Source organism: Symsagittifera roscoffensis, chromosome 6 (assembly GCF_963678635.1).
Source record: "Symsagittifera roscoffensis chromosome 6, txSymRosc1.1, whole genome shotgun sequence".
NCBI classification, from domain to species: domain Eukaryota; kingdom Metazoa; phylum Xenacoelomorpha; order Acoela; family Convolutidae; genus Symsagittifera; species Symsagittifera roscoffensis.
Genome location: NC_087067.1, coordinates 4,660,177 through 4,675,015, shown reverse-complemented (window position 1 = coordinate 4,675,015; position 14,839 = coordinate 4,660,177). Strand labels below are relative to the sequence as shown.

At 40.1% G+C, this 14,839-nt stretch overlaps 1 long non-coding RNA gene across 1 annotated transcript; it reads left to right on the top strand.

Moving 5' to 3' along the window:
- Positions 1-10,091: 10,091 nt before the first annotated feature.
- Positions 10,092-13,419, top strand: LOC134848549 (uncharacterized). Its single transcript, XR_010162957.1, has 4 exons — positions 10,092-10,276; positions 11,452-11,588; positions 12,450-12,714; positions 13,160-13,419. It is a non-coding gene; the product is annotated as an uncharacterized LOC134848549 (long non-coding RNA).
- The last annotated feature ends 1,420 nt before the right edge of the window (positions 13,420-14,839 follow it).

Genomic DNA, 14,839 nt, shown 5'->3' with positions numbered 1-14,839 from the left:
GAGCTTTCTGCAGCAAGTGAGAAGATAGGAAATGCTTGCGTAACACATGTTGACCCACAACGTACTGAACAATGGGTAGAAAACGTTGTCACTGAGCAAGAGCAAGCCGAAGTTGTTGCAAGCTCAGAGCAAAGTCATCCAGTAGTCGAGAGTTCCACTTTGATTGCTACTGATGTTTTGCAAGGGGTTGGTGCCGTCGTCAGCGGGGGTGCCGTCGTCAACGCTGGTCAAACCACATACAGTGAACCGGGAGGCCACAATAGGAATCGAATTCAGGCTCAGAGATCAAGTTTGGTCCAATCGCGTCTGTCATTGCACTCAATCGAGAACCCATCTAGTTTACCACAGTTCGTTGCCTCCAGCTCAAACTTTGTTACTCCACACTTAGCTTCAACACCTCATGCTGAAGTTTCGCAAAATCACAATCTGATACCACAAGCAAGTGGTAGCAGTCCCGCTTCAATGCCCTTTGGTAATCCCACCATTAATGTGGCACCGCCTTCTGTGTCGACCGTTACTAATCCAGTTTCGCTTCCGGCGAGTCAACCTTTTGTTCCTCCATTAACCGTTCCGATTCCCATTTCGCTTCCGATTATTCAACCATTTGTCCCGTCAACCGTTCCTATTCCCTCTTTGCTTCCGGTCAGTCAGCCACATTCCGGCCCCGTTTCAACTGGGTATCAGGCGCCTGTAGCGCCATCCCATCAACCTATAAATGTTCCAAACAACCCAACAAGTTTCTCAAGTGAACACTATAACCCGTATAGCAGTTTGTGGAGACCTGCCGCGACTGCGCAAACGATGCCAGTTCCTCAATACTGCGCACCGCCCTCAATAGTTTTCTCAGTGACAACTCCTGTTGTTCCACCAAACACCGTAGTTCCTTATACAAGTTTTGGGACTGTGTATTACACCCAGCCGCAAACTCATCCAGTTGTTGAAACAGCGCATCAAGGTTATCCACCTACATATCCTGCGCCCACTACGGGCCCGTCTTACGTGCCTTATAGCGAACAACCCATCTCGGCGAGAGAGTTAGCAGATATCATTCTGCATAGCCGCAAAGACCGTCTACCGGAGTTGAACTTGGAAGTGTTTGATGGAGAACCACTTAACTGGTATGAATGGTTCGGGCAGTTCCAAGCAACAGTTGATTCGGCTATGCTAACTGATGATGAAAAACTCAAATATCTGAAAACACACGTTAAAGACAAAGCCAAGAGTGCAATTGCGGAATACGGCTACAGTGGAGTGTTGTATAAGGATGCTCTAGCAACTCTCCAGAGAAAGTTTGGGCAACCTCATGTTGTAGTTGGTGCACATTTGGATAAGTTGAAGAATTTTCCCGCATTGAAGATGCACAACTCTGACCATGTTATAAGTTTTTCTGCGGTGATTTCTGGGCTCGTAGCTGTTTTTAGGTCTTTGTCGTTCAATGACGACTTGAAAAGTGTGAACCTATTAAATCAAGCCGTCAGTAAGCTTCCTCCAAATCTAAAAGAGGCATGGTCCATGCATACTGTTAGACAACATTGGCAGCGATTAACATTGCTAGACTTCAACGATTGGCTTAAGAATAAGGCAGAAGGCCATGAGCGATTGAAATCTTTAGTCAAAGTCGAGCAGCCAGTTAAACAAAAAGTAGTTACAAAAGTGCTTGCAGGTAACACTAAGGTAAGTTCTAAGGATGAGAAAAGTAGAGAAAAGACAAGGTTTCCTCCATGCTCGCTATGCAAAGGGCAGCATGCACTCTGGAACTGTTCCGTGTTCAAAGAGAAAAACGCAACACAAAGGGCTAAATATGTAGCAGAACAAAAGCTCTGTTTGTCTTGTTTACAAGGCAACCATACCTTCCGAAAGTGCCAAAAGGCAAGAAAATGCCCAAAACAGGACTGTGAGAGCACTCACAATGTGCTTCTTCATGGAGCCGAGAAAGTTTTCCCGCCCAAAGAGGCCGACCGATCACCATCGACTCAAACTAATACAAACACTACTTCTGCAAACAACGCAGCTTGTGTTAAACCTTGTGAGGGAACTGCAAAAGGTATTCTTCCCGTTGCGTTGGTAGATGTGTCCTCTGGTTCGGAAAATTCGAATGCACTAGCACTTTGTGACACCGGTTCCACTCATTCTTGAGTTTCCGCGGCACTCGTTAAACGTCTGAAATTAGTTGGCACGCCCGTAAATGTTACGACCGATGGTTTTAACTCAGCCAAGGTATCTAAAACTCAACGAGTTCACTTGAAAGTTTCCGCAAAGCCCAATGAAAAAGAATTTTCGTTTTCGTTTGTCGCTTTCGTTAAGCACAACATGTATATAGGACCCGATGTTATAAACGTTTCCGAATTGCAGGTCAAATACCCGCAACTAGCCCCGTTAAAGACGACTGCGTATAATTACAAAGAGATTGAGATAGTTATAGGACAGGACTTCTATCATGCGATAAGACCCCTCGAACATGTCTTCGGAGATGAACTTGACTCACCGTGCACCGTCCGACTTCCGATAGGTTGGGTCATTAGTGGTCCGTCTCTTGATCGTTCGTCCTTAAATTCTTCTTCCTTTAACTGCGTTACGGACGATATTTCTCTGCCGACCAAATCAAAACTTGGTATGAGTTAGAGTCGTATGGTGCGTTCAAGCAAGTAGATGCCCGTTCCGCCGCAGACAAGCGTGCTTTGTCGATCCTAAAAACTGAAACCGTTCACGATGGTGAGCGTTACACTGTACCGATGCTGTGGAGTGATAATGATGTTAGCTTGCCTAACAATTATTATTCTTCATTAGCCCAATTAAAGTCGTTAGAGAAAAGATTAGATAGAGATCCGTTACTTCGCGAGAAGTATACCGAAACAATCAGAGAAGATATAAGTAAAGGATATGTCATAACCGTCAACCCGCACGATCCCAGCTCACGAGCCGAACGTGAGTGGTATCTTCCACACCATCCGGTTTTGAACCCGAACAAACCCGGCAAGGTGCGCCGTGTGCTCAATGGAGCATCCAAATTTCATGGCACCTTCTTAAATAGATCTCTCTTGGTTGGCCCGGATCTCCTTCAAAATCTTATTTTTGTACTGTAGAGGTTCCGTCAACACAAGTACGCCGTCTCAGCGGACATAGAAGGTATGTTCTTACAAGTTGGAGTACTTGCGCGAGATCAACCGTCTCTCCGTTTTTTGTGGCGGGAGGACCCCACTTCAAGTGTGGTGGTTCACCAATACACCCGTCATATTTTTGGCGCTCGTGATTCGCCAACTTGTGCGAATTTCGCGCTACAAAAAACTGCTTCTGATAATCAAGCTGAATACCCCGAAGCCGCTTCAGCCGTTGTCCAGAAGTTTTACATGGACGACTATCTTGACTCGTTCGAAAATACCGCTGACGCTCTTAGCCTAAGTAAAGACTTAGTCGCAATGCTCAAATTAGGTGGGTTTAACATGACAAAGTTTGTTAGCAATGTACCCGAAGTTACAACCGCTCTTAATCCGGACAACCGTGAGTCCAACCCGTCAGTTAAGGATATTTGTAAGAGTCCAGACCAATCGTCGCATGTTCTTGGTCTCAGGTGGGATCATGTAAAAGATACCCTAGTAGTAAGTAGAGGTGTTGATCGACCACTAGATAAAGCAATTACTCAACGCACCGTGTTGAGTTTTGTTTCCTCAGTTTTTGATCCAATAGGACTGGTAGCTCCATATACTGTGAAAGCGCGCCTTTTACTAAAAGACATATGGAGAATCAGTGGTCAAAAGTGGGATGATGATCTCCCAGAGGAAATTAAACAACATTTTCTAGATTGGCACTCAGGACTTCCACTATTAGGTACTCTGACGATACCTCGTAGCTACTTTACCGAACCGTTCGACCGCTGTGAACTTCACACGTTCGGTGATAGTTCGCAGGACGTTTTTTGCGCCGTATCGTTTCTCCGAGCCCGACTTGCTAAATCGCAAAAGACCGAGTTAGCTTTTGTATTTGGGAAAGCCCGTGTAGCGCCTATGAAGATGCTCTCCATTCCCAAGTTAGAGCTTCAGGCTGCTCTGCTTGCGACTCGACTCAAAGAAGAGATTTTGAAAGCGCTTACTTTCAAAGTAAGCAATGTATTCATGTGGACTGATTCTACCACCGTTCTCCAGTGGCTTAACTCGTGCAACAAACTTCCTGTGTTTGTTGGAAACCGCACTGGTGAAATCTTGGAGTCCACCACCATTGATCAATGGAATCATGTACTCAGTGGTGATAACCCAGCTGATACCGGCACACGAGGGATTTCTTTGGAAGCCCTCAAGGATAGCAGCTGGGTTAGAGGCCCTAGTATATTGAGGACATGTGATTGGCCATTCAAGCCGAACACTGATGTCATCAAAAAGATCCAATTAAAAGGCCCACTCTGTGACATTGATACATGCCTTGAGACTGCATCTACGTTTGTTGTTGATGCTTCATCTGAGAAAGCGCCGTCGATCCGTCTGTTTAAAAATTGGGATAAATTCAGCTCAATTGTAAAGTACAAACGTGTTTTAGCGTTTATGCTTCGTGTGCTACCATCGCATAAACACTTCCGTACAAAAACGCTTGAAATAACCGACCCGTCCGAGTTAGATATTGCCGAGCAGAAGCTCAGTTATCTCGCTCAGTCCGAATCATTTCCTGCCGAAGTGAAAATACTTCAGTCCGATAAACTGATAACAAAGAAAAGTCGGATTGCTAAATATTCTCCGTTCATCGGCCCAGCTGGCATCCTGCGTTCAACTGGACGTATCAGCCGTCTTGTTGATACCGACTTTGATAGCAAACATCCAATAATACTGGATGGTCGACACCGAGTTGCTCATATGTTGATTAGGCATATGCACTTTCAACATGCACATCAGGGGTTGGATTACATGCGTGCTGTAGTTCAGTTGAAATACATTGTTCTGAAGTTGCGCTGGTTACCTGGGAACATCGAAAATACTTGCATAACATGCCGTAAGCGCAAAGCAAAAACAGTTGTGCCCATTATGTCTGACCTACCGATTGAAAGACTGGTTACAAGCAGCCTCCCTTCTCCAACACAGGTGTTGATTACTTTGGCCCGTTTCAAGTGCCGATACGCCGAAGTACCCAAAAGAGATGGGGTTTCCTATTTACCTGCCTCACGATTCGAGCAGTTCACATCGAGTTGGTTCCATCTCTCGATACTAGTTCCTGCGTCATGGGCGTAGAGCGATTTATTGCAAGGCGAGGTACCCCCAAAACCATTCTTTCTGACAATGGCACGAATTTTGTTGGTGCTCAAAAGGAGCTCCTATCCTGTGGAGCCCCGGCCGTTTTCGTCCACAAAGGCATTAAGTGGAAGTTTAACCCGCCCAGTGCCCCTCATCACGGTGGCGCCTGGGTGCGGCTAGTGAGAAGTGTTAAGCGAGTGTTGTACGACATATTAGGCAACAGGAGGTTAACTGAGGAAGTTCTAGGAACAACGCTCTGCCTAGTTGAACAATTACTTAACGCAAGACCGATCACTCCGGTCAGTTCCGATCCGCACGACCTAGAGGCACTCACCCCGAATCACTTCATTCTCGGTCACAGCGCAGCTAGCTTCGCGTCGCTAAGTTTCGAAGAAAACTTCGACCATAAGAAGAGGTTCGCCAGAGCGCAATCATACGCTAACGCAATATGGATACGGTGGATGCGGGAATACGTTCCTTCCCTCAATAGGAGGGCAAAGTGGCACAACCAGTCAGACGTTAAGTTGAAAGCCGGTGACTTGGTTTGGGTCTTAGAGCCTGACACTCCACGTGGACATTATCCACTCGCACGTATCCTAAGACTGCACTATGGCAAGGACGGATGCGCGCGATCCGCCGACATAAAGACCGTTACGAGCGAACTGACCCGCCCGACCGTAAAGCTCGCTCCCGTTCTTCCTTGTTTAGGGGTGGAGGATGTTGCAGCGCAAATATAAAACAATAGTACAAATGCATATAAACGTAAATGTGCGAGAGTATAAATGCATATAAAAGTAAATGCATACAGGGACAGTAGCCAAGCGTATACATGGTGCGTCCCGGCGGGTTCGGCGCCGGTTCGAATCCCGACTAGGTCATTTCCTTTCTGGAACTCGAATATGCACCGAACTTGATGGGATGCTCCGTAACCAGGTTCGATCCCCCCAAAACCGATTTTAACCGTCTTTTCGCTCTAACTTGGTTAAGCTTTGATTAAGGCTGACCTTTAAAAAGAGCAATTTGTCTCAAGGACAAATACTGGCCATTTTTTGCAGCTTGCTTTGAGTTATGCAGTTTTTGTGGCCGATGTTACCGATGTTAACAATAAAAAAGTTTGTTAAAAATATCATTGTATTACGAAATTTCCAGAGTTATTTCCCCGATAAAATACTCGTTAATTCAAGTGTTTGAAAACAGATTTTATTACGAAGTGTGGAGATTGGCGCGCACATCCAATATTTGAATTACTCAAAAATAATTTATCTACGGAGTATTGTACCTAAAATGAATAATGCATTTGCGATATGGTTTCGTTATTCTTGAAAAACTCCTTTTTTTCTCAATCCGTCTCTTTTAACATCTGCTTTTAACGAGGTGTTATATAATTATCTGATTGAAATTAGCTTTCATCGATATGGCGGATCACTTGTGGCTGCTCCTCAGCCGGGGATTCAAACTCTTGGGGGGTTTGAGGGGGTTCGATTTGCACTCCTCTTTCTTCCCTGTCTGGATTCGGGGGAGTGGGTTGATAAGTATCGGCTGTTTGCGTTGCTTCACTTTGTCTGCTCGAACATGGCGTATCGTTGTTGTCCTGAACAGATTTCTTGGGACCCTTTCCTGCGTGCTCGAAATATAGTTCGGAGTTCTGTTTGAATCTACTTTCGGTTTCTTGGAATGTCACAAAAAAAGCAGTCAATTCTTCGCTTTTCTTCATTAAATGATCAAAACCTGGTGAATTTTGTTCACAATCTGAGATAATGCCAGTTTTCAAACACTGCTCCATGTCTGTGATATCTTTTGACGTTCTAGCGCTGCTTTTCCGTTTTGAATTTTTCAAAAATTGCTGAAATTCGCGGCGTTTGTTTTTCACAGCATTTTCTTTTGAGTTTATTTCTTCGTGTTTTGCCTTCTTCCAACAGCGCACTTTGTGTCTGTCATGCTCCGTCGCCAAGCACCTTGGGCAAATTGGCACAGGCTGGCTGTCGTTGCCTTCTACACAATCTTCTTGCACGCACACCAAGATACAATCCAACCCGTGGTCCAGACATAATGAACTCAAGCTACAGGAAATTGCCTCAAAATCAGTCGGCATGTTTGTCACATTACCTTTCAGTTACCTGCAACAATTGAAAATTTTATCGAGGGGGGGTTGGATTTTCAAAAAAAATTTTGAAAATTTTGTCGATCATTTTTAGACCGATCAAATTGGTTTTCCGAGCTCTCCCAAAGCATTAAAAAAATCGTTTTGGTCAAGATTTCTGCGCCGTAGATGAAATTTTGAAAGAACATGCCAAAAAAGCATTTTAAGTCACTTTTTGGAAAATTTTGACCACAAAAATTGCGTTTTACGGCGCGCGAACACCCCTCAAAGTTATGGGGCATGTTTTGGTATAGTCTACCTAATTACATGCAGCTATTATATTTTTATCAACCAATACTTAAAAGAAAGCAGTAATTTTACTCACCTTATTCAAAATAAATATTTGACAGCATACATGCAAATGCAAATCAACGTTTGCGTGCCGCTGTATAACAGACCAACAATGACGAATTATATCATATACCATCTGAGCCAAAATGTCGACACGCGATTGAAATGCGGCTAGAAGAGTCTTTTATGCTGAACAAGAAATGTATATAACATTTTCTAATAACGACCGGTCTGCGAAAAACATGCGTTTTCTGAAGCTAGCTTTTTGTGGAATTGACAACAGTTTTCTGCGTATAAACCAATTCCTTTTAAAAATGAACAATTTTCTATTTGCTTTTTCTAAAGAAACAGCTGCAGTTTTAACATGGGAAGGGCCACAATTTTTTAACGACGCAGTTTTTCGCAAGCAAAACTGACATTTTTATAGGTCACCCAATTCGAATTTGATTAAAAATCTGACTCCAAAAGCTCGTATATATTGGCGCCAAAAGCACCTTAGGAAAAAGTTAGGATTGGTCTACCAGAAACAACCGACGTACAAGATTATCAAAAGTGAAACTTTAAAAAAAATTGTCAGTCAGAATGGATGATGGGATCCCACTGAAGTACTGAAGTGCAAAGTGATTGAAGTAAACACCCCCCCCCCCCCCCCCCCGCGCATTACTCCGTAGTTTTTCCTCCCTAGCATTTAATTTTGAATAAAAATGCTCAGCGCTGAGTGTAAACTGCTCGATTCTGATTGGCTAAAAAATCTAACTAAGAAAACATCCAACCAGCTAAATTGCACTAGATTGGAGAGGGTCTAGGACAACAAGCCGACGGGACTTCAAGCCGACGGGACTTCAAGCCGAAATTAAAACTTTACAAGCACCCCAAAACTCTATATTATCATCTGCAAAATGTTGCTTTTCTAAAATTTTGGCAAGTTTAGTCCATAGTAAGCGTTATTCATGACAATGCACCACTTGTGATTCGCATCCGTTAATAACATCAGCCGGTTTTTGAAATGCATAAATGCCGCAGGTGATTTAATTAAACGGGATGGTTTCTTAAGTCCACCGTTGTTTTAAAGCCAACATGTTCTTGCTAAATGTTTTGCTTAAATTGCCTATGTTTGGCCTAGTTGGCATTAGTATTCTCAAATTCTAATACTTCCGGTCAAGCCGACGGCTTTTTTCCTCCTCCTCCCCCCCCCCTCCCCCCTCACACGAGCATCAATTTTATGGTCTAACAAGGTGGTTTTACAAGGTTAATTATGGTGACCAAATATGTTTGTCATGGCCTTATTAATCTGCGTGTCAATATTCATGACAATCGGTCAATGTGAACAGTAACTTTAATCATAAAAGATTGCAGGTGGGGGAAAAGGAAAAAGAGCCCAGCCGACAGATTTTGGTCCAGAATATAACACATGATGCAGCTTGTCCTTAACTTTAATATCCCAAAATTTTCATTCCCTGCGTTCACTTGGGGGCGGTAACCAAATCGAAAGAAGGGCATTTTAAGCCTACATCTACTAAGTCTACAACAGACTAAGTTTTAGCTCTACTCCCCTTGCTATTTTTTTTAGTTTAATGAGGTGATTTCCGTTTCCAAGAACTGTTATCACTCAAGTCAGGGGCTTCGATTGGTCCGGATTTTTGCATGCCCAGGTTACATCATGTCTGGTTTAAGTCATGCGAGTTTCAGATAATTGGCGTTTTTAGCTCCAATTAAGTTGGCACTTTGGGAGGGGGGGGGGGGGGGGGGTGGAGGGAGGATGGGGGCAGACCGACTCCATGATTCCCTTATTTTCTCCGTTATCTAGGTGGCTCTAGATCTTTTGAGCTCCAGCTAGGCTTTTGAGCCTTCATACTTGTTTGCTATTCTACTTGGCTTTTTGGTTAATCGTTGGAACTAATTGTAGCGATATACAGTAAAATCACCAATTCGACAAGGACAAAAGGACAACACAAGGAAAAAACAGCGAGGGTGGTTAAAATTGCGTTTTGAGAATTTTGTTTCACTTAAACACAGAAGTCTTAATCTACGATTACTTTTGGATCACGAAGCTCATCTCAAAACTGTGTTCAACTGACGCTGTTACATAAAAATCCTCAGAAGAAATTTAGTCAAGGTTTACGACCAGGAAAATCAGTTTTTACAGAGCAATATCATTAAAACTGCACAACTGAGTGGCTGTTATCATGCAAAGTGTTTAAAATTGCTGAGTATTTTAAGTCATTGTAATCAGGGAAGGTCTAAGCTACCTTCGAAGCAACATTCTACCTTCGATAAAACTAGTATGATGTTTTGCCGCTCTGTTCAGCAAGGACACCTCAAAATTTAGTTTGATTTGGATGAAAAATATTGACCTCTTATTTGGTTAGTTTGTACGAGTTGTCATCCAAGATATCCGTTTTGAACTTTATATATTGAATGGCGCCATCAGTTATTTGCTACCTAAATTGAAGTGTACTTGAATTATCAAAGCAAAGTTTATTCTTAATTTCCATCCTCATATCAATTAGTTTTCTCGTCGAACAGCAATTGTGATGATTTTAATATATTTGTTCTCGTTTTTACAGTGCTGTTTCGGATCCCCGTTAATAAGCCAATTCCCGATGACGTCATCATCATCCGCACATAACTGGTGTCCACGGACAGTGAAGAGTGTTTGCTAGGAAATATTTAACTGTACGGCTATTTAAATGACAGAAATGATCACTTTAAATATCCCCCCCTCCCATTTTGCAATGGGTGGGGATTCATTTTAGGTGCAAAAATCACATATGCTTAACCGTTGAATTAGTTCATATATGGGAGGTAATTCGTAACTATAGAGGAAAAAAGGAAACATAAATAGTTAAAAAGATCCGACAGTTGCCAGCGTATAGCAAATCAATCTTTTTTGTTCCGACTTTTGAAGAAAACGGAATATTTATGCTCGGTGTGTATTTATGCTCGAATTTTCAACGATCGAAATAATAATTTTCACCAAAAGTTTTTTTAAACTTTATTGAAGATATCGACTTCCTGAGTTCAAATGTAAAAAGATGTTTCACCTCCGATAGTTTTTTGTAAAGTTCTGGGGGTTTGAAAATAGCCAAATTTCTGGGCTAAACTATGCGCGCTTTGAAGAAATTGTTCATAATGCTGAAAGCGTAACGCGAATTATTTATGTGTGGCGAATTATCCCGCTCAATAAAATCATTCCAAATTGAATTGAGGCTAGCTAATAGGTCGTATTATTTTTGTACGGCTCAAAATTTTACACATTGATTTAGCTCAAAATATATACAGGTTTTCAATATTTTCTTTTCACAACAACTAATCGATGAATTAAGGGACAGTCGGAACATCAAGGGCTTTGCCCTGATATACAAGCAGTCTTGTTTTTCAATTGTCTCGGAATTTTGAGGGATCTATGTGAGAAACGGCTTCCCCTTTCAGCTCTGAATTCTTATTGGTTGTTTTCGGGGCATGGATTTAGGGGATAAAGCTCAAAGACCAAATCGCACCTTTAAACGGCCGTTATTGCATTTCAGGAGAAAATCTGACCCTTCATTCGAAAAAACTTTGGACCCTCCCAAAATATAGATGAAAGCGTTATGTCCGTCGCTCGGTCCTTTTACCATGAGTAACTCTGAATTTCAACCAATTTTGAATGTAGCAAAAACAACAAACAAATTCTGAAAAAAATGAAGTTTCGTGACATTTTTTTTTAATTAAAATTTTCATGTAAAGTCATTAAAATGTTTAAGAAAAACAACTCGGATCTAGAGAAAATGTCATCAAATTTGAACAAAAAAATCTTCGCTGTTCAAGAGTTCGATCTGTTCACATCCGGGAGGATCTTCTGAAGGGCCGTTGGTTTGTTGTTAAAAAATCATTGGATCCTTTGGTGTTTGATTTAAGTACCAGTTGTAGAACGACCACATACGATTTTGACAAAAATAAACACGGTAAGTATACAAAATTAATCATTTGTTTTCAGGCTTCACTGGCAAAAAAAGATATGAAATTAAAGGGTTTTTACAATTTTTAAAGGATTGTTAATTAACAATCTGCGGATTTTGCGATTTGCAGAAAATCTAGCGAAAACTATCCGGCCTGTCTAAGCTTAATCAATTTCTTTTATTTCCCCACATTCCACAATGAGTTGCCTCGTTGATTGAAGCTCTTTTTTGCTACTCAAGGTCGTTTTTTTTGTTTCTAGAGCTTTTACGTGGTATTATTTATGCAGCCGCAATTTGTCAGGTTGTGTTATACCTGAAGCTAGAAGTCAAGTGAGAGCTCATCATCGCACACTTTTAATTCCATGGCAAGTGTTCGAGTACACGATCTGAAGATCTCAAATTAAACGCTTTACTCCACAATGCTAAATGGCACAGATAGCATTAGGAATTATTGAAGTCTGGTCTCAACGATTTTCTTGAGAAATTCTGGCTTATTATCAAACGTCCTGTAGTCATTAGAATTTTTTTTTGTTCAAATATAATCAAAACAAACGATGCAAATGAAAAAGTGACACAAATTGCTAGAAAAATACTGCTTAAGGCGCATTTTTTACTCATATTTTTCAGATTTAATCCACATTTAACTATACAGTTCAACATTTTTTTATACGAATGTTAATTTGCATGGAAGAAAACCAAAAAAAAATTGCAACTCTAGTTTGATTCACTCAATTTTTTGGGACTGAAACGCTTTTATTAAAAACTTAACTAAAAATCTAGTTGATAAAAAAATTGCAGCTCTCTTTCAAATGCCTGATGTTTCTGTCATCTTGTTATGATTTAAAAAAAACGGTATAAATGCTTCAGGCTGGTATATCAACGTCAATACAACGGTTTGCTACAAACTCTTTTACATTTGGAACGAATGTACAAAATACTCTCTCAAGGCATACACAACCCCAAAATCAGCTTCAAACGCACAGGGCTCTTTTATAGCTGATTTGAACGACCAAGGCCCTGAGAACTCACCAACAAGCTACCACTTTCTGCGTTTAGATGAAGACTTTGCAGTGGTATATTTTTGCAGAATGTTGAATGAGTCAATGCTTGAAATGGCATTCGTTTTATCCAGGTAAGCAATCTAGCTCAAAGAACTCTGTCCACTTTTGTTGAGAATTGAATTAACCTAACAAAAAATGGAAAGTAAATAATTTTATCGTTGTTTTCTAAGGCGAACGGTCATGTCTCAAGTAAAAACCAAAAAAAAATCAATATGGCGATTATTAACCCTTTACTACTTATGCATAATCGCTAGGTGCAAATAAAAGTCAAATTATAACCCAAGTACTGGTTTTGTAATAATTAAATAGCATTTCAACTAAAGAACATACGTGACACTTCAATCTAAACTTAGTTTTTCGACAGGTTTTTTTCATGGATTGAAATTCCTAGAAATATTTCATTAGAAGAAGCTTTCAAAGTAAAGAAATATCAAACTTCCTTGCAAAATTGGTAAAAACCGTATTTTCGAAAATTTCATCAATTTTTTTTCGTTATGATGAAGTGTCCCTTTATAGGTCACGAAATCCAGATTTGGCTGACATAAAGAAAATGGAGAGGATTTTGATTTATAATGGACTGGACATGGAAATGATTGATGTCATCAACTCGAACTGCCCTTTGAACGACGAAGATGAAGATGACACTGAACCTGAAGCAAAAGTGTTATATAAAAATCAGTACTACAACTTATAATTCAGCGAAATTTATGTATGTGTAATCAATTTTATTTACAAAATGTTGCAACAACACACAGTTAAATTGAAGTTATTAATTATTTCGCTGTATTTCGGTTGTTGACTGTCATTTAAAGGTCAAAAGAAAAAATCACAATAAGAAACATCTCTTTGTTTTGAAATTTTCAACTAGTTTTTCAACAAAACTTTTTTTCATTCGGATTATTAAAGCTCCATTTTGACACGAGCGGTTTTTTATTCTCTTTGTTCCACTTTTTGAAAAAAAGGGCTATATCGTTTTTTTTTTAAATTTTCTGCACATTTTCAACAAAACAATTTTTAGACATTAAAGGGCAGACTGATCAAAAGGGCTCCATCTTGACACAACTTTTGAGTTTTTTTTTCTTCTAATCAATTTTGCTGCTCAAATTTTTAACTCGTTGGTTAAATCCAATGATCATTTTAGAATCAGATCAAAAAAATCGACAATCTGTGTATTGAGTTGGAAAAATGTTTCACCTCTCACAGTTCTGATAGGTACCGAGAAACCACACATTTCTATTGGGCAATATATTTAATTATATGAGTCGTTTTTTGCCATTTAATTAATTTCGCTTAACGTAGGGTCTGCAAAAAGTAGGGTCACTGTTTCTATAAATATACGTTCTTGTCATTTTTTGTCAAATCTTACTCAAAAACTTATAAGGATAGCCGATTTCTGAGCAGTTAGCACAGAAAGCTCCGATTACATTTAAAAAATTGTTTAAAAAAGGTTTAGCAACAAATATATATTATTTAATTTGAAATATACTACTTAATTTGAAAGAAATAAAAAAAGGTTAGTGTTTCCATAAATATACATTCCTGACATTTTTGACAAAACTAACACAAAAATCTATAAGGTTAGACGATTAAACAATAGATGATTTAAAAAACAATCAATCTTATAACAACCGAACATCCGAATCAAAGCAAAATCAAAGTAAAATTTAACCACATCATTTGACAGAAAAACTAATTTTTCTCGACCCAAAGAAATATATCAGATGGCTTTTAAAGCATGGCAGTCCATTTTATACTTTCGTAATTCACTCGTTCTATTTTGGTGACTATACTGTATTTTGCGCGCTGAACAAAAAAACTAAAACACACCCGAAGACAAGTTTTTTGTCCACTCTTCATGGTCGCAGCAAAAGAGTCAAATCTGCCTCCTGGGAATATTTTGCGACATCAGTTACTGCCAGACCGTAATTTAAAAACTTGCATTTCTAATTAAGTCTTTCAAATGCGCCATTTTTTTCTAAAATTGGATTTTGCCTGGATTTTGTGGATTTTGTGATAAATTGGATCAATCAAGGATTTAGCAGAGCCATAAAAACTACCAAAATTTACAAGATCGAAGTTTTTTTTAAGATTACGATGTCAAACTGTGTCTTTTTTGAGTTTTAGGCGAATTCTGTAGAAAGGCCGCTTTCATGTATCTTTTGTTTCCTTTGATTGTGCCTACAAACTTTTGACAAG